Genomic DNA, 24,880 nt, shown 5'->3' on the forward strand with positions numbered 1-24,880 from the left:
TTACCTACTCAGATGGAACGTTATGGTAAGTACATAACGTCTTTATCTGAAGTAGTTAACTTCATTTGTTCATCAACCTGTGGGACAGAGTCCCCAGCTACCTAAACTTGGGAGGTCCTCATGGAAGAATATTCCAGAGCACTGCAGAGCCAAAGGACGCCCTTCCTCTGGAAATTAAATCCAGCTTGTAATGTGTAATAAAGGTATGGGATGAAGCCCAAGTGGCTGCAGAACAAATATCATCCAAGGACACCCTTGACCAAAAGGCAGCAGAAGTTGAAATTTATCGAGTGGAATGGGCGTGAACTCTGACAGGTTCTGGTCGGCCAGAACTCTTATATGCAAGAAGTATACATTGTGAAATCCATCTGGACAATGTAGCTTTTGACACCGGTTTGCTCAAAAAGGGTTTAGCAAAGGATACAAGGAGTTGCTCAGATTTTCTATGAGCAGCAGTCCTGTGTAAATAGAACCTCAATTGTCTGTGGACATCTAAAGAGTGTAATTAGTATTCACCTTTGTTTTGATAATTCGGGAAAAACACTGGTAAATTGATAGATTGATTAATGTTGGACTCAGAGGCAACTTTACGTAAGAAGGAGGGATTGGTCCTGAGGGGAACTCTATCTTTATGGAAGACTAGATATGTGGGTTTGGCGCAAAGGGCTTGAAGCTCTGAAACCCTTCTAGCTGAAGTGATGGCAATGAGAAAGGCCGTCTTCCAAGATAAGTATTTAAGGTCTACCAAAGCTGCAGGTTCAAAGGGAGGGCCAGTAAGAGCCTGAAGAACAAGGGTTAAATCCCACGGAGGAACTGCGTCCTTCATGGGAGGCCTTAATAGGAAAGTACCTTTTACAAAGGTCTTGCAGATCTTGGAGGAAGCTAAATCACTGAGATCACTTCCCACATGAAAGTGTGAAATTGCTGCTAATTGGACTTTGACGGTAGAGGAGCTGGCACCTTGATCAAATAAGTGCGACAAAAACTCTAATACAGCTGGTATCGGGGCTGTAAAGGGATCCATATGTCTATGTTCTGCCCAGATCAAAAAAGTTTCCATTTGCTCTTATAGACCTTTCTGGTAGAAGGTCTATGAGCGGCTACTAGAATAGCTTTAATGGAAGAGGAGATACCGGGAGTCCTAGCTATGATTGGAACTGGATCAACCAAGCTGTGAGCTTGAGATTGTACAGGTTTGGTGTTGTCAACTCCAGGGGGTGAGAAATCAGATCCAGAGTGGGATCCAGAATCCATGGAGGATTGGCCAGATGAGACCATAGGCAAGGGAGAACACATTTGACGAGGCCAGAATGGGGCTATGAAGATCACTCTGCTCCCCAACCGATGAGCTTTCTGCAAGAATCTTACCATGAGCGGAAGAGGTGGATAAACATAAAGTAGACCGGATGGCCAAGCATGGATTAGAGCATCTCTGGGGGATTCCCCTGGTGGGGGAAGTAGAGCAAAGTACTCACTGCACTTTACGTTCGAAGGCGACGCGAAAAGATCGCAGCAAGGTTAACCCCACTTGAGGAAGATCTGCTTCACTACTCTCAGGTTCAGAGACCACTCGTAAGGTGAGAGGATGGTTCAACTCAGCTTGTCTGCCAAACTGTTGGACCGACCCGGAATGTGTGTTGCTATGAGAAAGCGGTTGGTGGTGATCGCCCACTCCCAAACTCTCATGGCCTCTTAACACAGCGGGTAGGATCTGGTTCCCTCCTGTTTGTTGATATACCAGACTACTGACATGTTGTCTGATTGAATCGCAATTGTTCCTAAGGGAAGAAGGGCCTAGAGTGCTTGCAATGCTAAAAGCACCACCCTCATCTCTAGGACATTGATGTGCAACAAGGTCTCTGATTGTGTCTATGTGCCTTGGACGGTTCTGCCCATGCAATGCCCCCCCACCCGAGGCGAGGAGTGTCCATGGTCACCGTGGCTTGGGGTCATCGAAAAGGGGTCCCTTTCCCAGAGATCCGAGGATTGGATACACCAGAGTAGGGACCTCCTGCAAGCATTGCTGAGGGGGATAGCCATACTTAGCGGATGTTGCAGGATGGACCATTGGACCTGCAATGTCCATTGCAGGACCCTCATTTTCAGACGAGCCAATGGTGAAAGATTGATGGCAGCCGCCATGGAACCTAGTGCCCTCAGGACCAATTCCGCTGGGGGGGCCGGGGATTGTAAGAGAGCCATTACATGGAATGTCAAAGTTTGAAGCCTGTCCAGAGTTAGGAAGGCCCTCAACAGGTTTTTATCTAGCCTGGCCCCTATGAAATCTAAAGTCTGAGTTGGCTGAAGGGAGGATTTCTTGAGATTGAAAGGAATTCCCAGATGAGAGACCAAGTGAAGGAAGTAATTCCTGTCTCAACAGAGTAGATGCCTGGTGGGGGCGGTGAGGAGCCAGTCGTCTAGGTACGGAAAGACCTGAATTCCCTGAAGCCTCAGGTTGGCTGCTACAACTGCCATCACTTTGGTGAACACCCTGGGGGCTGTGGTGAGACCAAAGGGAAGGACCCTGAGCTGATAGTGACTGGCTCCCAGCCAGAAGCGGAGAAACCTCCTGGATCATCTGTCCATCAAAATGTGGTAGTACGCATCCTTGAGGTCTATAGAGCACATCCAGTCATTCTTCTGTAGAAGTGGGAGAATGGATTGAATGGTGACTATCCGGAATTTTTCTTTGGCAACCGCTAGGTTCAGAAGGGACAGGTCGAGGATTAGTCTTTTTTGGCACCAAAAAGAACCTGGAGTAGAAGCCTGATCCAGACTGGTCTTGGGGGACAGGCTGGATTGCTCTTTTTTCTAGCAGATGCTTTATTTCTGTGGCTGCTGCCTCCCTCTGATTGGGTGGGACATTGGGGAGGCTCCGGGGTCTGAGAGAATGATTCAGAAAAGGAATAGTGTAACCTCTGGATATGATTCGAAGCACCCAGCGATCCATTTTAAGTGACTCCCAAACTGCTAGGTGCTGCAAGAAGCACCCCCTGACTGCCTCCAGAGTGGAGCAGCCGCGTAACCCCCCAGGGTTGCTGCGTGGGCCAGTCTGAAAGGGGTTCTCTCGAACCAAAATTCTTCGGTCCCCCTCTGCCTCTGGGCCGGTGTCCACCCTGTCCTCCTCTGCCTCTGAAGGATGATGGGTCCAGAGCAAAATGGGACTGTTGAGATTTCCGGAACCACATCTTCTTTTGTCCCCTTTGGTTCCTAGAGAAGGACCTCTGGGGAGCCGAGAAGCGGATCCCGATGGCAGACAACGTCTTCCCATCTTTCTTGCTCTGGACCAGCGTGTTGCGGATGGTCTTGCCAAACAGTGAAGAGCTGTCAAAAGGGGCATTTGTGAAGGACGCCTTGAAGGGTTCCACAAAGTCGCAGAGGGAGAGCCAAGCATGTCACCGTAAGACAATGCCTGCTCCGCTAGCTCTAGCAGCTCCTTCCATGGCATGGGAAAGGAGATGCATAGATGTGTTCAAAATGGACTTGAGTGGCCATTCAGGTTGAGAATACTTTCTTATCCTCGGCCGACATGGACTCTGGGGGCGACCCTACGTATTCTTTGTTAAGATCCCGCTGGAGTCGTATCACATATGCCATGTAGTTCAGTGACCTTACAGAGAAGGTGGCTGAAGCAAACATCCGCTTCCCTATGCGGTCCATCGTCCGAGACTCCTTGTCAGGAGGATGGACCGAGGAACTCTCCTGGGCCAGTTCCTTCTTGGTGGCAGCTGCCACTAACATATCATCTACTGGAGCACCCTTACTCCAAACTGTCCTATCTGTGGGTGGACTAAGAATTTTGTCAGGTCTCTTTGGTATTGGCTCCACAGTGTCTGGTTCCTTCCATGCCCTGGTAGTGATCAGATCTACCAGGAGATCGGTGGGAGGGGACACCCAAGAGGCAGATGGGTCTGTGTCAAACACCTCCAGAAACACAGACTTATCGGAGGAAGGCTTTTGGGCTGACCACCCCCCTCTAATACGAAGCATTTCCATAAAGTCTCTGAAGAAGACATCCTCGGGGGGGTGACCTTGGGGAACCTTCCCCTTCCTCTAAGTCTGTGTCCTCTGTCAGGGACTCAGGTGAGTCTATGTGCCTCCTCTTACACTTACATTTCTGAGGAACCTCCTCAGGGGGGCTGTCCGAGGATGCCTCACCAACCACATCCTGTTCCTCTAAAGTATTCAATTGTATTTATTACTGCCTGGTAGTAACTTGATTAAAGTATAGCTATCATTCTAAGTCTTTTGGATTAAGCACTTGGGCTTCAGACCAGTTGTTTTACATTAGGAAGGTTTGTGGCATGCACTGTGGTGGCAGGACAGGTAGCTTACATCCTTCTAAGTTGGGAACTGCTGACTGAGAGCCCAGTGTCTGTTATTCTTAAAGTGTATTAGTTCTGGTTTAAGCACTTGGGCTTCAGGCCAGTTATTTTACATTAAGAAAGTTTGTGTTCTGCACTCTTGTGGGAGAAGAGGCTGGACTCTGCCCTTCTGAGCTGGGAATTTCTGGTTAAAGGTTTATAGTGCCTGAATATTTGAACTGTATCTTACTGAAATTGGTACACCTTGTTTGCTGTAGCATAGACTAGATCCAGGCCTGCTGAATCTAGCTTTGTTTATATACTTGTTGTTTGTTTGCTTGTTATTTCCCTGGAACGCTAATTCCACCTAATACACGGCTTCTCAGTGCTTCTGTGGATCACTAGTGATATCTGCATTGCTTACTGTACTTATTTCCTTGTTTCACTTGAAAGAAAGTTACTGTTTGTTGTTTTTGCATTTAAGTTACCTGTAACACATTGCACTTAAGTTATCTGGCACTTGCTTACTAAAGCAATTATATAAGTCAGCACTAAAAATTAAAAGCACTACACCCTCACTCCCCAGTGGCCCTGGTTTTCAATTATTAAGGAATTCCCAATATTCTAGCATGTCCAAAGGTCAGTTGTCAATCTCCTCTCCGGTCCAGCTGGTGAATCTGGGAATCTTGAGGCAATGTTACAACTGCCTCATGTACAAAGACAACCCTCTCCTCCTCCCAACAAATTCCAACACATGTGAGAGATGCAACCATATAGCCAAACTGGAGGCTAAGCTCTCTCAACTCAGTACTGGCATAACCAGTCAGGAGGAGAAGGAAACCACACTCACTACAATTCCAGTCTCACATAGACCTACCACAACAGCAAACCAAACACATAATCACACAAAAACATACTCAGAGGCTCTAAATAAAGATCTGCCGAAGCAGCAGAGACCTCCAAAGCAGACACCCAAGCAGCCGGTACCCCAAAACAAAACACGTGCAACACATATCTCACAAAGCCAATGTGCCAAACAGTCACAGTCCTTAAGACTAAACAACACACCTGATACACTTGTAATAGGTGACTCTATTATCAGGCACACTGACGTCCCGCTCACCAGGCTGAACAAGGAGAGGGTCATGGTGAGCAGCCTGTCGGGCGCTAGGATCCGCCACATAACACAAGCACTCAGGTCACTCCAAGGCAAGTACAAATATGACTCAGTCATTGTCCATGCTGGTGTGAATGACCTGAGATGTACCTCCCTGGACTACATGAAAAGAGACATAAAGGAGCTCTCTGAGCATGTAGCCCAGGCCGGTATGACCCTGACCTTGAGTAGCATCTTACCCTCACCAAGAATGATGCCACAATATGAAGACAAGATGATCAATTTCAACAATTGGCTTAAGTACTGGTGTCATTCAAAGGGGATCCAATGCCTGTCAGCTTGGGATGATATTCTCGACAAGCCATGATGCTTCGCTAGGGACGGCTTGCACCTGTCACCCTGGGCTTTGGATATTGGCAAAGGCTCTTGCTACCCCATAGTGCCATTTTAGGCAAGGCTTAAAGACAAACCAACCTCCATAGGTATCACAAGGGATAAGAAACTAAGAGTAATGCTACTCAACGCCAGAAGTCTAAACCTCAAGATGCATGCACTCAAAACTCTCCTTAGCATGGAGAACATCGATATCTGTGCAGTAACAGAAACCTGGTTCAGGGCTCCCGAGAGCACCCCAGCACTACCAGGTTATACCTCATACCATGCTTTTCGGCCCCAAACTTGGACCGAACCACAAAAGGAGGGGGGAGTATCGATATTCATCAAAGATACCCACACCTCCAGGTTGGTGGCAAAGCACAAAGCATCAGAGACTATCCATGTGCAACTAACAGTGGGTAAAACTGCCTTCCAGTTTATAGCCTGCTACAGACCACCCTCCCAAACCCAGGAACCCCACTCAGCCTTCCTGAGAACACTGGAAAATATGAAGGTCTCTCCAAACACCATTATATTGGGCGACTTCAACTACCCAAACATAGACTGGGAGCATTACTCTAGCTCCAACACCCTAGCCCAAAGGTTCCTAAAATTTATAAACTCAAATGCTATGGAACAACTTGTTACCACTCCTACAAGAGGGGAAAACATACTGGACCTGATCATCACCAACATGGGGACTCTATGCTCCAGACCAGAAGTGTATCCCTCACTGGTAAGATCAGACCATAAACTAATCTCACTGGATATTCACATCCCGACCCCACCCCTGCCCAAAAACCACAGTGAAAAACTTCTCAAAGCAAATTTCACACTCCTCAAAACTGAGGTGGAATCCTTCAAAGCCCCGGGCCTGTGGAAAATACGGCCCAGACCGCAGAATCCTTTATAAATGCATTCTATGAACACCTTCAGGAATGCATGGATCATGCAATCCCAAATAAAACCAAGACCCAATCCTCCAAAGGCAGACGTCCTGTCTGGTGGACCTCAGCCATAAACAAACTATACAATAGAAGGAGGAAGCTACTAAATGATAGAGCAAAATCCCAAAAAGGGAAGGCATCACTGATCAGTATTAGCAAAAAACTACGGGCACACATAAAATTGTCTAAGGCCAGCTTTGAGAGAAAAATTGCACAGGACACTAAGGATAATCACAAGGCTTTCTTTAGTTATGTTAGGAACCTGGGTGGTAATTCCCAGATATGCTCAGAATTAGTCCAAAATGACAAAAAATACACCAAACCCACAGACATTGCCAACATCCTAGCTGACAGGTTCAGCGCAAACTCCCCCCCCTCCCCACCAAAAGGGCAAATATCTATCCCAGCAGAGTGCTGCCCCCCTGACATCTCAGATGCTCAGGTAAGAGCCGCCCTCTCCAAAGCAAAAAACACAGCATCAATGGGACCAGATGGTGTCCCGGGCTGCGTCCTACATGAACTCCAAGAAGAGCTAAACCCAAACATAAAACTACTGTTCAATCTCAGCCTTACTACAGGATATGTGCCCAAAGAGTGGCATACAGCAACAGTGGTCCCTCTCCATAAAGGTGGTGCCTCAATGGATCCTGGAAACTATCGCCCATAAGCCTGACTAGCTTGGTCTGCAAAGCTATGGAAAGGATCATCATGGACCTCATAAATAAAGATATTGGGGACCTACAAACACTGGATCCTACCCAGTTCAGCTTTGTTAAGGGCAGATCCTGCCTCTTAAACCTGGTTGATTTCTTTGAAACAGTCACCAAGGCCATTGACGAGGGGAAGGTGGTCCACACAGCCTACCTGGACCTCGCAAAAGTCTTCGATACAATACCCCACTCGGGCATTATAGATAAGCTCACCAGCTTAAATATAAAAATAAACCCCTATGTCACTAGATTGGATTGCAAACTGGCTCAAGGACAGAACCCACATGGTTAGAATTGCTGGAGCCATGTCAGACTCCAAACCAGTTACAAGTGGTGTCCCACAAGGCTCAGTCCTGGGACCTCTCTTGTTCGGTATATATTTTTCGGAGGTACTGGCCAACATGGAAGGACTGTGGCTGACCAAGTTCGCAGATGACTGCAAACTGGGCTCCATAATCAACTCTCCAGCCGACACAAGCATCCTCCAAAGGGGCCTCATAGAAACAGACAACTGGTGCCAGAGCCATGGCCTCAAGCTAAATGCCAAAAAGTGTATAGTCATCCCTTTGGCAAAAACAAAGTGCCCACAAATTACCACAGAGGTGGTAATCCATTAAGTACAGAAGAAGTAATTAGGGACCTGGGGACCCAAGTTGATAGCAATCTCTCATTTGACAACCACGTGGCCAAAGTGGTTAGAAAAACATTTTATATAGCCCACCTAATCATGAAGGGATTCACATCTAGATCAGGGAGGTCATCGTGCCTCTTTACTCATCCCTCATCAGGCCCATAATTGAGTACAATGCCCGTTTTGGGATGTACCTTACCAGACACCTGCAGCAACTGGAAAGACCCCAAAAGTACCTCACCAAGAGGATCAAAGGGCTCAAAGATGCCATATGCTGCCCGGTTAAAGAAACTCCAGCTCTACTCAGTGGCATACCGCCTGTTCAGAGGTGATCTGTGCCTGACGTATAAAGCCATGTCCAACCCGGAATTGGACATGCTGCACCTCAGAAAATCCAAATCCCATCGAGCTACGCGCTCGAGAGACTTGAACCTCAGCACTGAAATAAATAGGACATGCTGGAGGGACAGATTCATAACCCAGAGGCTCCCTTCACTCTGGAATAAAATCCCAGTCCAGGTTAGGCAGAGTCCCTCATTGACTCTCTTCAAGAGGAATCTTGATGAGTGGATGGGAGATCGTAGGTTTCCCCCTGGGTATCACTTCTGTGTCACTGTTAGACAGAGGCACAGTATACTAACCTCGAAAAAGGGCATAACAAAATAAATTTAAAATGGGTGGCGAAAGCCAAACACATTCTGGCTAGGCTTATAAATGCCCTAGGGCAGATAGCCTAGTATGAACCTATGAACCTATGAACCTATATTGTTCAGAGAAGGAAAGATCATCAGTTTGGAAAGTTACAAATTATATCCTTGTTTGTTAGTAAGCCTGCCACACTTGCAGGAGTCAGCAGACTTACAGTGCAGCAGTGGTATACTTTGCAGACTTTAGAAGTTCCTTTAAAGGTTTATACCATAAAATGTCATTCAGAGACATCTGGATTTTCTCTTTACAAATGTTCTGTGTCAGCTGTATTATTTGTAGTTTACTATGAAACTCAGCCCATTAATGGGAAAGTAAAGCCATTTTAATTAATGTGGAACTATAGCTGTAGGTCATTGCCTTTTTTACTGTTACATGTCAACCTTGTGTGTGTGTGTGTGTGTGTGTGTGTGTGTGTGTGTGTGTGTGTGTGTGTGTGTGTGTGTGTGTGTGTTTGTGTGTGTGTGTGTGTGTGTGTGTGTGTGTGTGTGTGTGTGTGTGTGTGTGTGTGTGTGTGTGTGTGTGTGTTTTGTATAGAAGTGGAAGAATACAAGCAGGTCTTTAGTCCTGCAGCAATAAGGTCAGTCATTGTTTGCGTATGACACACTGATCTGTCTAGATCTATCATGTTCGGCCTCTCTCTCTCTCTCACTTTCTTTGGTTAAGAGATTTCAAGGGGAAAATGTCAGCCCATTTAAAGTAGTCAACTTGAGGTCTTACAGACTGTTAAAATTTCTACTCTTAATGAAGCCTTTCTTACCTCAATATAACATGATCTGATAGTAGTGGGAGATAAACTGGTGGATATATAGATGATGTTTTTAACAATAAAGATTGACTCTCAATAATATGCAAATCACACCAGGCATTAATTCAGTTAGCTAAAATAAATATTACCTGCTTGTGAATTTAGGGATGCTCAACCCCTCAGGCTCTCATAGCAGTCCACTTGTCATGGTGCGATACTTTTATAACTGACCCCCATAGTTTGGCATACCAGTGAACTACTCACAAGGCTGAGCAGACGCTGGATAACAGCAGTCTCTCAGGTGTGCTCTAACCTGCCATATCACCAAGACATGCAAGACCCTTCACCCTAAATAGGAATATGGCACGACTATTGATTGTGTTGTGATGAATGACTTGAGATGCACCCCCTTATACTATGTGAATACAGACATGATGGAGCTCTGAGCATGTCTCTAAGGCTGGAAGGAAGCTAGTCTTCAGCAATATCCTGCTATCACTGACAACAATACCACAATATAAGCAGAGGAGATTGGCTTTAATAATTGGCTGAGTTAAACGGCATCATTATGTGCAGGCCAAATGTGTGCCAGCCAGTACAGAGATTAAAAACAGGTGAAGGCTATCCTTGGTGAAAAAGATAGAACTATCTCATCAGGACTTCTCCATGCTGGTTAGAACTTCATCTATCACCACAGTGCCTGTTTTAGGCAAAGTCAGTCTACTCAGGTTACCAGACTAGTAAATATAAATTTCAATCCAGCAACTATTAGTGTAGTTCTGCTCAGTGCTATGAGCCTAAACAATAAAATGCTGTCCCTAACTCTGGAAACATGAATATATGGGTTGCTACTGAACCCTGGCTTCAGAACAGTGACCGCATTCCCTCCTTACCTGGTTTTATGGCCTACCACACATTTAGGACAGCAGTAATACTAGTGGTGGTGTGTCTATCCTTATCTGAAATACAATCACTTCTAGACTAATCAGCCAGGAAAATGGAACAATAACCTTAAACAACTTTATATCATAAAAAAACAAAAGAAACTACATTCAAAAATGTCCAAAACGAAACTCGTTATCAAACTCCTTTAGTGTAGCAAAACTTCAAATACACGAGTAAAAATAAAAATAAAAATACAGAGTACATGAATAAAAAGAACCGGGTTAAGCACTTTCATCAATCCTGGACATCATCAGAACCACTGGTGCTATTACGGAATTCCCTTATATACTCAAAAAACAGCTGAAGGTACATAGCCCCTCCAAACAACCAATCACTGTAGACCAGATAAAAACTGAATGGCAAAACAGTAGCAAGCGCTGAACCAAGTCACAACAAGTTCTGTTAGAGTACTACAAACTCAATTCCCATAGATTAAGCACTTTCAAAGCATATTGGCCCTCCTTTTCAATTTACTGACAATAGAAATATTTTTATTAAGTCCAGGAAAACTTGTTGCATCAAAGTGTATCTGACAGAACATTTCCTGTTGTAATAAGTGATTCATTTAGTCCCTGGGGAACATGGCCAATTTAACTTGCTCTAAAACAAAAACTTAAAATGCCTAAAACTGGGGCAGCTGCTGGAATGTCTGGCCAGAGCACTTTTACTGTCCTTCCGATGGATACTATAACAGTGCTGGTAAATCCTTTTATTAAGAGAACTGACAGTTTTACCTACGTAAAAGGCTGCACATGTATCGCATAGTGTGAGGTAAACAACTCTTTCAGAACCACAGTAGTATTTCCCCCCATTTTTAATCTGTTTCAGTTTTGTTTACCTAACATCCCCAGGATGAAAATAAATATATGAACATTGGTTACACCTGCCACATCTTCTAGTTACAGGTGGTCTGACCGACTCCTGGTATTGTTTCTCCAATAGTAATTTAATGTTTTTTCAGTTTTCAAATATAAACCTGGGGAAAAGGGGAAAAATATTTGTTAATGTCTTCATTACATAACAACAAATACCAGTGCTTACAAATAATGTTCTGAATATCTCCATCATCTAAAGATGAATCATGTTATTTTTGCCCGAAGATATTGGCCCATTTTGCCCTGACTCATCACCAGTCATCTCTCCAAGACCAGAATAAATGATAGGAGAGTACCTGTTCCGTCTTTGAACCCATACTTAATTATGCAATTGTTCCAATAAAGAAGAAGGGTAGCCTCTATTTAAGAACATCGACTTCAAAACCTCATATTGTTCCAAATAAGTCCTGTCTTCAGATGTCAACCTGGAGACTTTAATTAATTGACTTTTAACCACCCCTTTCTTCTGATGGAAGGGGTGGCTGCTGTTAAAGGAGAGGACGGCATTGCAAAAAGTGGGTTTCCGGTACACTTGAGTCATAAAACCACATTGGGGTAAATTAGAAATTTCAATGTCTAAAACATTTATTTTTTCACTATCAGTGACAGAAGTAAATTTAAGAAATGTAGTACTGTTTTGAAAAAATGAAAAATTCCATGAACTCATTTGTGCCACCCCAGATGATCAATAAATCATCCAAGTATCAGAAGTAACCCTTATAGTTCCTGTAAAAAGGAGACTTGAACACCAGCTCTAACTCCTACCACAGCAACACATGAATAGCAAACAAGGGGGCACATACTGTCCCCATTGCAACACCTGATATCTATTTAAAAAATTCTCCACCAAAGGTCAAAAGATTATTGTGGAGCACGATATCTATAAAGTCCAATATAAGCTGTGTCTCAATGGCATCAAGGTTACCAAATTTAGTCACTATCTTGCCAAACCAGTCCAATCCCAGCTCCTGAGGGATAACAGTGAACAAGCTCTGAATATCACGTCACAAAAACCACACAAAAGGATGTCCCTTAATTTACTGAGCAGATCTCACGAATCCCTAACAATATGTGGAAAAGGAACTTAAAGATTTTTCAGTTTCAGTTCAATAAATTTGGCAAGAGGTTCAGTAACCGAGCATCTCACAGCCATGATGGGACATAAGGGTGGATCAAATACACAGGAATGGATCTTCAAGATACAAAAAATCTTTGGAATCACCAGGTGTTCAACCCTTAAAGAAATCATACAGGCCTTGACAGACTTGATCAAACAGGAGAAATTCATCTAAGGCTATACTGATTGCAAGGTAGGCAATACTGATTTCATTAACTGACACCTCCATATATGCCCTCTCATCATTCAATGGGCTGAGGAGGCACCAAGAATCATCATGAACATCCATAATAACCAAATCCCCTCTCTTATCAGGCTTCATGCACCTAATACTTTTATCATTAATAATATTGCTTAAAGTAAGTCTCTCCTCTTGCAACATATTAAAATATTTATTGTGTCTTTTACTATTCAGCAATTCCAGAATCTCTTTCTTCCAGGTTTTCTCGAAAACACTCAGTACAGGATGAAGTAATCAACGCTGGATACCATATCCTGGTAATCTCCACAATCCCATATATGACACCCACAAATCACAAAACATAATTTTCATTAAACCGAATACCACCTTTCTTGGGAATTTTAACTATCCTTCCATACACTGGCACAACTATACCTCTAAATAAAAATGCTTTTTGCTTCTATGACTAGCACTGCAAACTGCATCAGTCAGGCATTACCTTCTCTTAGTTAGCAGCACATGAGGCTACTCTCTGCAATGATGTCCCACTTCCCCTGATCTTCATTTGAACAGAAAAAAAAATAATAAAAGGTCTGCTCATTCTAGTGGAACACCAACCAGGTGGTCAGATGCATACCTCTTCCCTCCTGCCCCAACTCTTCAAGGGAAGACAAAAAAAAGTCCACTCATTTTACTGACAGACCAGCTAGGTGGCCAGATACATGTCTCCTCACATCTGCCACTCATCAAGGGAACAGCAACAAAAAAGGACCACTTTTAGATACACAGCCTCTGGAAGCCTGAAATCCTGCAGACCAAAATCCTGAGAGGGGGGCAAGCCACCCTGCACCTCCATTTGAATCCCCCCCATAAATTTAATCCATTTTTTTTCCTTTTTGTTGAAAACTATATCCCTCCTTATATGATTTAATTTTAACCCTACCAAAATAATAGAAGATACTATTTGGAACACTTTCTCAGAGACATAGCTGGCTCACTCAGCACCCTGTGCCAATTTCACAAATTAGTGTCCCACCCCAGGTAGCTCTTCAACTGAATAGGAGGAAAAAAATCAGCAGTTTCTGTAATAACCCAACTGCTACATTCTAGCAATCAGATTATTACAGTTACATCCAATCCCCCCAGCTAGCTTCCACTGAAGAACAAAACAAAAACACTTCACTCTAATAACCTGATCACTACAGTTATATTCACACCCTCCAGTAGCTCTTTAATTGAAAACAAACAAAAAAAAAAAAACATTATGATGGCTGGATGATCACATCCTTCCAGCACTTTGCACCTAGGGTGACTGCCCCTCTTGCCTTACCCTAGCTACACTTCTGCTATACTTTTTTTTTCTTAAAGTTAAGTTTAAAGAACTTACATTTTTCCTGTACATTGAATATCATCTGAAATGGTAACCCACTTTGTTTTCATTAACTCATATTGTCCAAATCTAAACCCATAAATTTAAATTCTGTTCTATTAAATGATATATAGTCCAAATTTGGGCTATTCCGAAAACCGATATTTTTTCCCAATTTATCTTTAAGCCCATATAACCAAATCACTTCTCAACTTTCATACAATACTTCCCAACCATTAAACATCTTTTGCCAAAATAATCAAATTATCCGAGTAGGACATACAAATGTGAAATGAAGTAAACTGCCAAAAGAATATCATCCACGTTCCATTCATAGTCACGTTATATATAACAGCATTCATTATTAATGCAAACGATATCCTACTGAGAGGGCAGTCTTGTCGTACCCCTTTATAAACCTGTATATCTTGTGATTGCCATCCATTTATTAAAGCAAATACTCTAGACTTTTTATGAGCCGATCTAATGACAAATATAAGATGTTCATCTAATCCATATGTAATTAAATATTCCACAACTGGGCATTAGCTATATAATCAAAGTTTTTTTCCACATCACAGCGTACAATACAGACTCCCACATCCTTGTTCACCATATTATAAATTAGTTCTTTAATTAGAAATAATTCTTTTGAATTTTTGCCTTTAATTCCAAAAATGCCTTCTTACAATGTATCAGAACAAGCTTTGTCCAATGCTTTTTGTCATAGTGTGATAGTGTATTCATCAAAGTAATGAGTCCTCAATTCTATAGAACATGTTTATTCCCTTTTCTCCAAAGTAATTTAATTACACCTTTACATACAGATTAATCTGTAAAACCATTATATAACCATTCATTGAAGAGTATAACCAAAAACTGTTGCTACTGCAAAGCCACTGACTTTATAGTCAAGACCATTTAATCCAAGAACAGTATTAGCGTCAAATTTTAAAGTATCCAAACGTTCATCTAAACATAAATCTTTAGGTAAAAATTCATTATGTTCTGTTTTTAAAGTTGGTACCTGCCAATCAACACTTATATAACCATACTGAATCAGTAAGTACGATGCAACTGCCCATTCAATATCTGTTTGGTTCCAAACCAAGTGACCATCTTACAGCCTAATAATATCAATAGTCATATACTTCTTTTTACCATTTCTTCCAAGAAAAGCACAAATAAACCCTTTAGTCTCTTGTACTAAAAATTGCTCTCTCTTTAACAAAGTTTTAACTCTCTCTTTATTTTCTTTAGAAATATCTTTTTCTTATATCAAATGTCAATCATCTTTGCACTGTTGTAAAGCAAACATATGCAAAACTAAATTCTTATATATGTCATAAATGCTTATATTTTGTGTTATAAGCCACCTGCCATTGCATATATGCATTATAAAGTGAGAATAAGAAAATACATTTAATCCATTAGTTTGTACCCAGTGATGTTGCGGTGCCTAAAATTCTATATGCAGCTTATTCATGCTAAGTACACACCACATGTATCTTCAGAATCAGAAGCATGTTCTGCAATGTGGTAAGCAGCTTTGTTTGACAACTGACCACACTCAGGGTGTGAGCAATTTACAGACACACACAGCACAAATGGAGAAACCCAATACATTCCATGGCCTGCACAGTATGCTAATGGCAGTATAATGAAATGGCAATGAGCAACAGTATTAAAAATGATGGTCTCTACAAATGTAAAAGAAGGTAATCAGTATGGCCTAGCAATTCAGAAATGTGTATATATCATGATTAAAGGTGCTAGCTCCAATGTTAATGACTGCAGTAAAATTCTGGAGTTACAGAAAGTGAATTGTGAAAACGTGTACATATACGTTTATGTGTGTGTGTGTGTGTGTGTGTGTGTGTGTGTGTGTGTGTGTGTGTGTGTGTGTGTGTGTGTGTGTGTATATATATATATATATGTGTGTGTGTGTGTGTGTGTGTGTGTGTGTGTGTGTGTGTGTGTGTATATATATATATATATATATATATGTGTGTGTGTGTGTGTGTGTGTGTGTGTGTGTGTGTGTATATATATATATATCTATATATATATATATATATATATATGTGTGTGTGTGTGTGTGTGTGTGTGTATATATATATATATATATATATATATATATATATATATATGTGTGTGTGTGTGTGTGTGTGTGTGTGTGTATATATATATATATATATATATATATATGTGTGTGTGTGTGTGTGTGTGTGTGTGTGTATATATATATATATATATATATATATATATATATATATATGTGTGTGTGTGTGTGTGTGTGTGTGTGTGTGTGTGTGTGTGTATGTATATATATATATATATATATATATATATGTGTGTGTGTGTGTGTGTGTGTGTGTGTGTGTATATATATATCATACAGCACTAGTAAACCTGCATAATCAACAGGCCCATGCTTGTGGCTAGTAGTTAATGTGTTGCACATAATCCTTAGCAGCATTGTGTCATCTGTCTCTGCCTAACATTTTATGTCTTCCATTACCCTGAAACTGTGGACTGCTACCATGTTGAGAGTCACCATGCAGGAGATGGTTGACATGTTTTGCCTAATTTGCAGGCCCATGGGATGTTAGGAGTTCTTATCTTTGTAGAGGCAAAGATATTTATGGCTTTGTAAATAGCCAAAAGGGCCTTTCAGCAACCAGTGAGGGACACACTTTGTGTGTGTCTGTGTGCATGAGTGTGTGTGTGTGTGTGTGTGTGTGTGTGTGTGTGTGTGTGTGTGTGTGTGTGTGTGTGTGTGTGTGTGTGTGAGGTATCTGCCTCAAGGACACTGCACCAGTTCCTTGATGCCATGCTAAAGCATGCGAGTAAGTACGTGTGATTTGTATGTACTGCAGGGGAGAGAGGCGATACCATGTGGGCATTTTATGGCATAGCCTGTTTCTCTGAGGTATCATGATCTGTATTGCCACATTGTAATAACAGCCCACCTGTGGACTAGGGAACAAGGCACATTAACCACTAGGTTTTCCATGCCATCAAATGTCAGGTGGTCTGTAATGCATGAAGGTATAATATACAGTGTGTCTGCAGGCCACCCAGACAGATACCACAACTCACACATATAGCACACATGACTTAAAACAGTGGTTTGTGTGGGATTATTTTACCTAGCAGCATCTTAATGACAATGCTGATTATACCCTGGAGCCATAGTTAATGATACCTATCAGTACCCATCAGATTGTGGCAGAAAATTGCTACAATTGTGCCCCGTCACAAACCTGCCTCATTATTGAACATGTTTCTGGTGTGCTGAAGGCCGTCTTCCACTGGTTGGATGAACTTGGGGTTCTCTGCAGTATGATCCCACCACATGCAGTAAAATATTTTCAGTCTGTGCTGTTACATAACGTTGTATGGAAACAGTTGTGGCAGGGCAAACACACTGAGGAGGAGGAAGAAGTCCCACATTAAGTAGTGGAGGTGAATACTGACAAACAGCCTGTGAAACACTAGCTGCAGAGGAAGACAATGTCAGGTGAAGTTGGCTTAGTATGATGTGGCACTTGCCAAGAGGCAGCGGCTGAGTCCTATGAGGCAGACTAAAGCAGTACATGGAAGAGAAAACTCTATGCATCCATTATATTCTACTAATAATTATACAACTAAAAATAACATTACCTAATGTTTCCTAGTCACTCTCCACTACTTTCTTGCCTATTTTACCAACTATCAAATTTTCCCAATACAGAAATACACCTCACCCCCTATGCAAATCTACCCAACAAATCTCCAGCCCACCTCTCCCTTATATCACCCACCCGCTACCACTCATCCATCTTAGATCTATTCAGCTATAAATATATAAAACTGAACTATCCCACTACCAGGATACCAATAAAACTTATGCCAAAGTGTATTTGCTTATACACTTTCCTACACAAAAGAACCACTCAGTCAGAGGAGTCATCATTTCAACCTATTTGAGCCCTTAAGGCATCATGAGCCAGCCAAACCACAAGGAAATGTTCTAGTTATAGGTGACTTCATAGTGTGACACACAGATTCTCCACTCTGCAAGCTTAACAAAGATAGTTTGCTGTTATTCTAATGGGATCCAAGTACCACCAGTCAACCAAAACTGAGGAAAAAAATCTCTTCTGGAGAGGACCAAAAAAAAAAAAAAGATAAAAGCAAACAAGCACAATGGATTATGCATTGTAGTAATGAGCTTAAGCAACCTTTTTGCTACAGTTACTAACACAAAAAGGTACTAAATTTTAATTTAAATTACGATGGTGTCATCCATGGCCACTTTAATGAATCCTGGTACTTTCTTATACTTGATCCACAACTGCCAACTGAACACGTAACAGTTTGTACTAAGGGCTGCTACTTCCGTCATCCCATCCCATCCTAGTTATGGTACTGAGGAAGATCCAATGGGTGTCAACCTGAAGGACTACCCTAACTGCTTCCCCTTTCACCTCAGGGATTTTATATACTGGCTATGAGTTTCTCTACCCCTCTATTGCATTTTTTTAGGCAATGTAAACCTATTCCATCTATCAACCTAGGCAAAACAGTCTAGAAGAATACAGAAGGTTGGCACTGTTCAAAGTTGAAAGCCTAAACAAGAAACTTCTTTCGTCAGAACTCTAGAAAATACTGACATCATTGTAATTACTGAAACGTAGTTTGAATTCACGATAACATTCTCAGTCAGAGATCAATGCGAATCAATCCTTCAGATACTACTGGAGGTACCTCTTAACTGATGCTGGTGCATCTAGAGACCTCTGCAACTCCTTCACCTCGAGACTTAGACAAATGTATCAAAGAAAATATAATCCCTGTGTTAGCAAATGCCTAGCTCACAGACAGAATTCTGCTTATTAAGACTGGGGCACATTCTCTCAACCAGCAGTGTCCCCAGAGCTCAATACCAGGTCTGCTCCTGTCTGGTACTTATTTCTCTGTCAACAAAGCTGAGGACAAAGGCTTTTAGCTGGCTAGGTTTGCAGATGACCACAAATGTGCAGTCATCATCATCCTCTCTGTGACTCACTGATTCTACAAAGACTAGCATGCCAGAACAAACTTGGCCATGGTCCCAAGCTTAATGCTAAAATGTATATCATATCCTTTGCAAACAGGAATACCTTTGCTCCTACCACATTAAGAATACCCCCCCCCAACAAAACAGAAACAGTTAATCAAAGAGATGGGGGTATTTTCTAACAATAGGCACTCCTTTGAACACCTCATAACAATGTCTATTAGGAAATAGTAATCAGATACAGTTTTTTTCTGCAGGACCAAGGTTGTTATCAATATTCATTACTCCTTCCTTATTAGCTCCATACTTGAATGTGTGTCTCCCCTTAGTGGGATTGAGGCAAACTGCATTATTATGTAATCTGGGGCCATAACGCTATTCAGGTTTTCCATTTTTGTTAGTCAAATCAAATAGAAAGGTGTTTGATTTTTTGATAATAACATATGGTAGGATCTCTGTACTAGATTTAAGGCTAGATCAGAATGTAGTGAATATTAATATAGTTTCTACATAAGCATCTATGATGGACAGAAAACAGTTGCCTGAGGGTATAAATCCTTATGTAGTTATGAATAGGAGCATTATAGCATGTGGAGAGTGAAATAAAATTAAAAAGAAAAAATGTAATGCAAGATGTTAATAGAATTACTGAGGTACTAAAATGTAGTCAATTCCATTTGGGGAAGTAAAAGAAAAATATTTATTTCAGAGAAAACTTAAAAAGGAAAAGATTATACAATGCTGTCTGATATTTTAGAGGAGGGTAGTGGGACCATTGTGGTTTGATTTTTCAGACATTTGGCAGGTGGGATGGGACTGGTGAAAGTACAAAATAAGCGAAGAGAAGGAAAGGAATCAAGAAGCTAGTGATGGCGAATAAAAAGTTATTAGCACTTGAAATTATCATTACGTTGGCAGATCATATAACTGTAACAGAGTTGTATACATATTGGATGGAATGTTGGGTAAGTTTTAAAATGAAGCATAATAAATTGTGCTTGATTATAGAAGGAAATTATAAAAAGAGACAATGGCAGATATTCAAAGGAATTAAATGATTTGAATTCAGCTTTGAAAGCAAATGATTGGGATTATTTGTGCAAATAAAGAAAATTAAGCAAATAGGCTTATGTTTAGAAAATACTGTTAAAACAATGTTACCCCTTAAAAGGAAAAAAACTATCTCCGTTTTTAGCAAAATTAGAAAAGATTTTAATCTAACAAGAGTTTTTTAGGGTAATGCTACTCAACGCCAGAAGTCTAAAGCTCAAAATGCACACTCGAGGCACTCCTCAGTATAGAGAAAATCGATATCTGTGCAGTAACAGAAACCTGGTTTAAGGCTCCAGAGAGCACCCCAGCACTACCAAGCTACAACTCATACCATACATTTTGGCCATAGAACCCAAACCAAAATATAAAAGGCGGGGGCGTAACCATGTTCATCAAGGATACCCACACCTCCAGGTAAGTGGCACAACACGATGCTTCAGAGATCATCCACGTGCAACTAACAATGGGCAAAACTGCAATTTAAACTGTAGCTTGCTACAGATCACTCACCATGTCCCAGGACCCCCATTCCGTGTTTCTGGAAACATAAAGGTCCTACCAAACACCTTAATATTGGGTGATTTCAATTACCCAAACATTAACTGGGAGAACTACTCAAGTACTAACTCCCTTGCCCAACTTTTCCTAGAATTTATAAACTCAAACTCCGTGGTTCAACTGATCAGCACTCCCACCAGAGGTAACAACATATTGGACCTGGTCATCACCAACATGGGCGACCAGTGTTCCACACCAGAGGTCAACCCCTCACTGGTTAAATCTGACCATAAACAAATCACTTTGGATATCCATATTCCGCCCCCACCCCCGGACAAGAAAACTACCGTGAAAAACTTTTCAAAAGCAAACTTCACATTACTTAAGACCGAGGTGGAACGTTTCAAAGCCCCCATGCTGAAGGATAACACTGTCCAAGCTGCAAAATCCTTTACTAATGCATTCTACGGGTACCTACAAGAATGCATGGATTATGCTATCCCAAGCAAAACCAAGATTCACTCCTCCAAGAAAAGGAAACCAGTCTGGTGTACCCCTGCCATAAACAAGCTGTACAACAGAAGGAGGAAACTAGTGCAGAAAAGAGTAAAATCCCAAGAAGGGAAGACATCCCTGATCAGTATCAGCAAAAAACTACGATCCCTCATAAAATCATCCAAGGTGAGCTTTGAAAGAAAATTTGCCAAGGACTCCAAAGATAACCACAAGGCATTCTTTAGCTATGTCAAGAATCTAAGTGGCAATGCTCAGATCTGCTTGGAGTTAGTGCAGAATGGGACAAAATACATTGAACCGACCGATATCGCCAACATCCTGGCAGACAGGTTCAGTGCAAACTTCACCCACCCTCTCACCCCCAAAAGGGCCCATAACCATACCAGAAGAATGTAGAGTCCCTGAAATCAAGGACACTCAGGTTAAAACAGCCCTCTCCAAAGCCAAAAACACAGCATCAATGGGACCGGACGGTGTCCCAGGCTGCTTCCTACACGAGCTAAAAGACAAACTAACACCTCACCTAAACACACTGTTCAAACTCAGCCACTCCACAGGCTACATACCCATAGAGTGGTGCACAGCAACGGTTATTCCGCTCCACAAAGGAGGAGCCACAACAGACCCCGGGAACTATCACCCTATAAGCCTGATTAGCTTGGTCTGCAAGGCTATGGAGTGCATCATCATGGAACTCATTAACAGAGACATTGGGATCCTCCAAACACTGGACCCTACCCAGTTTGGCTTTGTTAAGGGTAGATCATGCCTCCTAAACCTGGTGGACTTCTTTGAGACAGTTACCAAGGCTATAGACGAGGGAAAGGTGGTACACACAGCCTACCTAGACTTCGCTAAGGCCTTCAACACCATTTCCCATTCTGTTATTATAGACAGGCTCACCAGCCTGAACATAAACCCCTACGTCACAAGATGGGTTGCCAACTGGCTCATGGACAGAACCCACATGGTGAGAGTTGTGGGAGCTAGGTCCGACTCTAAACCGGTTACAAGTGGCGTTCCCCAGGGCTCAGTCCTAGGACCCCTCCTGTTCAGCATATACTTCTCAGAGGTACAGGCAAGCACAGGAGGACTATGGCTGACCAAGTTCACAGACAACTGCAAACTTGGGGCTATAATTGACTCTCCGGCTGACACAGACATCCTTCAAAAGCATCTCACTGAGACGGATACCTGGTGTCAAAATCATGGCCTCAAGCTAAATACCAAAAATTGCATAGTCATCCCCTTTGGAAAAAACAAAGTACCCACAAACTACTGCATAGGTGATAGTCCCCTAAATACAGAAGATGTAATAAGGGATCTGGGGACCCAAGTATATAGTAATCTCACCTTTGATAATCACATTGCCAACGTGGTTAGAAAATCCTTCTACGTGGCCCACCTAATCACAAAAGGGTTCGCATCCAGATCAAAAGAGGTCATTGTGCCCCTCTACTCATCACTCATCAGACCCATCATAGAGTACAATGCCCCATTTGGGATGTACCTTACAAGACACCTGCAACAGCTGGAATGGAAAGACCACAGAAGTACCTCACCAAGAGGATCACTAGCCTCAAACAGATGCCCTATGCAGCTCGACTGAAGAAACTCCAGTTGTACTCGATTGCATACCGCCTACTCAGAGGTGATCTCTGCCTGACATACAAGGCCATGTCCAACCCAGAATTGATGGACATGCTCCACCTAAAGAAAACCTTATCCCCTCGAACCACATGCTCTAGGGATCTAAACCTCACCACAACAATAAATAGGACATGCTGGAGGGATAGATTCCTGTCACAGAGACTTCCCATGCTTTGGAACAAGATCCCAATCTACATTAGGCAGAGCTCCTTGCTAACACTCTTCAAAAGAAACCTTGATGAGTGGATGGGAAACAGTAAGTTTATCTCGGGGATCACTTCAGTGGCTCTGCTGGACAGAGGCACAGGGAACTAATCTAAGGAGGCAACGAAAGCCAACACATTCTGGCTAGGCTTATAAATGCCTTTGGGCAGATAGCCTAGTACCAACCTATGAACCTATGAACCTATAATGCATGGTACGAGAAATGGAAGTAGTTACAGATTATGGAAATAATAGTTAATTATGTAAAAGGTATGCAATAGTATTTGAATAGTTGGAAGATGTAAATAAAGTTGAGATCGATTTTTATATGGTTACAGGATTAGATGGAACAGGTTATGAATTTTGAAAAGAAATGAATGAATGAAAAGGAAACAATTATTTCTTAAGGTTATAAATAAATGGAAAGAACATTTTTGCAATGACAGCACATCTCATCTGAAAGATGATGCACTCAGTAGTACATCCCAGTGTAGTTTGAAGAGAACCCACTTTTTTATCTTCTAGCATCAAGGGAAAGTGTGTTCCTTGTTAAACTAGTAACAGAGGCTATTCCAACAGATGTGGAAATAAAATAACAGGAAATATAGTCTTAGAACAAGTTTAAAATATGTCAGGGCATTTTACAAAATGTCAACATTTTTAAAACAAACATAATACTTACTTTTAGGCATAAAGGGTCAGATGCCAAACAATAAGGGGAATGGGTCCCTTACTGTTTGGCATCTATTTCTTAGAAGTCCAGGGAAAAGTAGATGGCCTTTGACACACCTGGTACACTGATGATTGCAAACTGGGAGCAATCACTGAGTCCCCCAGTGATGTCAACATATTACAAGAAAGACTAACATAAACAAATGATTGGTGCCAAAGCTATGGTCTAAAACGAAATGCAAAAAAATATTGACAATATCCCCCTGAGTTCCAAACCAGTGGTGTGAGACTTGGGAACACAGGTTGATACCAATCTGAACTTTGACCACCATGTTTATATAGTAGTAAGGAAAGCCTTAGCACACCTCATAAGCAAGGTCATAGCATCCAGGTCAAGGGATGTTATAACTCTACTGTACTTGACCCTCATCAGACCACTAATAGAGTATAATGCACCCTTTTGCATGTACCTTACCAGACTCCTACAGCAGCTGGAGAGACCTCAGAGGTTTCTTACTAAGAAAATACAGGAACTCCAAACCATGACCTATGTGAACAGGCTAAAAGCCAGGTCACTTTACTCTGTATCTTATAGGCTGCTGAGAGGTGACTTTTGCCTATCCTATAGGGCAATCTCCAACTCTGCCCTAATGGAAATGCTGCACATTCACAAGTCAAATGGCACAAGAGTAACTCAATCTAGGGATCTCAACCTAGCTTGTGACATAAACAGAACATGCTGGAGAGACATATGTGTCTCTCAGAGACTGGCACTTCTCTGGAATAGACTTCCTGTTCACTTAAAACAGACCTTCTCACTGACCCTATTCAAACGTAACCTAGATAATTGGATGGCAGACCACAAATTTACCCCTGAGGTGGCACCCTTGTCCCTCATGGACAGGGGTAGCCAGTGTGGATCACAGACCCACACTGTTCATGGGTAGCCAGTGTGGATCACAGACCCACCACTCTGTTCATAAATTCATTCTGTGAACTACCCAAAAAGAACAAATGAGGATACTTTGGATTAACATAGCTAGGCTTGTAATGGCTCTAGGGTTGCTAGCCTAGTACCTCCTATGAACCGATGAACCTAGGACCTAAACTTATCCTACCCCCAGGACTGGTAGATGCAGTAGAAAGTGGACTGAAGCTGCTAAATACACACACACAATATATATATATATATATATATATATATATATATATATATATA

This window comes from Protopterus annectens, chromosome 4.part1 (genome assembly GCF_019279795.1).
Source record: "Protopterus annectens isolate FY-2018-M chromosome 4.part1, PAN1.0, whole genome shotgun sequence".
In the NCBI taxonomy this organism is placed as follows: domain Eukaryota; kingdom Metazoa; phylum Chordata; order Ceratodontiformes; family Protopteridae; genus Protopterus; species Protopterus annectens.